Genomic DNA, 2294 nt, shown 5'->3' with positions numbered 1-2294 from the left:
CATAATATATATAACTTTGGGAATGGACTAGGTAAAACAATGTTGAATGGCATTACATGAATCCTAAAACCATCTATAATTTTCTTCTTACATCTCTGTTTAAAGTGCTTAAGTCCAAGTTTGCCATATTCTTTTTTAACATTCCCGTAGAGCATTTGAGAGTAGATAATTCTTTTTATCCCTTTTCCTTGGTTACACTCCTTTGAACCAGTTTTTTCCGAATTGAGACTTCGGTCAATGGGGCCTCTCCTGTCATAAGATCCGCTAATATTAGGGTATTGATTTTTTTATTATTCCCCTCCAGCTGCGAAAGTTGAGGATCTTTCAGAAATTTTATCTTTCAAGATATCTTTGTTTTTGACCTATAACGTTGTTTCCAAGTTTCACATTGGCTTCCACCTCGACCAAATGACCTCTTTCTTCCTCTCTTTACTCAACCGGAAACCATCTTGGGTTTCCCTGTTAGGGGTTGCATTTGCACCAAAAGGATGTCAAAAGTCAAAATCATTTCATTTTGTGGCGAGTTAGTAACTCAAATGATTAGTAGTATCATTTATTCTTTTATTTACATGGTTTAATTTTAAGAAACATATTTGGCTTATTGTAATGGGTTGGGGAGTCAGCTCTAGCTAAGTCATAAGTTCTTGGTATATCTAACTTGTAAGCTCTTGGATATGCTCTTGCTCTTGCAATCATCCTGACCATCACCCTAAAATTACCTAAATTATTTCAACAATTACTGATTCACCATGGTTAAAAAAAAAAAACTAAAAAAAACAAACAAACAAACATCCCATACCATTGACCCAATGACCCTATATGACAATCACCCTATATGACAATCCTTTACTCAGATCCAATTCTACACTCTTTTCCTTTACTCAGATCCAATTCTACACTCTCTTGAAATGTTAGGGTATTGATTTTTTTATTATTCCCCTCCAGCTGCGAAAGTTGAAGATCTTTCAGAAATTTTATCTTTCAAGATATCTTTGTTTTTGTCCTATAACATTGTTTCCAAGCTTCACATTGACTTCCATCTCGACCAAATGACCTCTTTCTTCCTCTCTTTACTCAACCGGAAACCATCTTGGGTTTCCCTGTTAGGGGTTGCATTTGCATCAAAAGGATGTCAATAGTTAAAAACATCTCATTTTGTGGCGAGTTAGTAACTCAAATGATTGGGAGCACTATTTAGTTTTCTATTTATCTGGATTCAATTTTAAGAGATATGTTTGACTTATTGTAATGCAGCTCCTTGAATAGATTCATTCCATTGTGGTTAGGATATTGGGGAGTCAGCGTTAACTAAGTCATAAGTTTTTTATATATCTAGCTTGTAGGTTGTTGGATATACTCTTACTCTTGCAATCATCCTGGCAGTCACCCTAGAACTTACCAAAATTATTCCAACAGTTACCGATTCACCATGGTGTAAAAAAAGAAAGAAAAAGATCACCCCATTCTATCATATCCATGGATGACCCTATGTGACCATCCTTTACTTAGATCCAATTATACACACTCTTGATCCCAGAAAAAATCCATCTTCTTCCTTTGTGAAATTGATAAACTTATTAAAAAAACTTGATAATTTTTTCTTTTCTATGACCAATTCTTTTCAGGATTCAATGTGAAATCTGGAAGTCTGATATAGACATGCACCGATAAGATTGTCATGAATGTTGGGTTGAATTCCAAGATCCAAGGAGTTAGAAAGACACAGGCTGCATCCGACAACCAAGGCCCTCCTTCCATTTCTCTACCCCTATCTTTAACTTATTCAAAATGAGCCACAAGAAACCTTTGGCTCAAAATCTCACAGAGACGTTTCTTACTCTGATAAGAACAATGCTGAATCTACAAATCACATCCACGGAGAAAGGGTGGGTACAATTACGTAAATGAAAAGATTAAACAACTTGAGTTAAAAAATACAGTCGTTGATGCACAGCGTTAATTAATTACACAAAAATACATTAACTACATGATGAAACTTGGAGAAAGATTATGGGACAAGGCATTTCAACATCTTTCCCTGCACCATATATAAGAATGATACCAAAGAATGCACCACAGACAAGCATGTTAACATGACTCAGTGTCCAAGGCATTGCCTTCAAGTCCATTCAGGTAGGCGCAATGCCACCAGAAGTAAAGGCCTAATCAGAATGATCGCTTGACAACTGAACTGAATTTTTTTATAATTTGAAACCTGTTGCTTTAAAACACACTCGTCTCCAACCCCTTGTAGACCAATATGGCATATATCAGTGTATCACATGTCAAGAACA

Source organism: Pinus tabuliformis, chromosome J (genome assembly GCF_031772625.1).
Source record: "Pinus tabuliformis cultivar Carrire ecotype Pingquan chromosome J, CPIR1, whole genome shotgun sequence".
Lineage (NCBI taxonomy): Eukaryota > Viridiplantae > Streptophyta > Pinopsida > Pinales > Pinaceae > Pinus > Pinus tabuliformis.
This window is presented reverse-complemented; position numbering follows the sequence as displayed.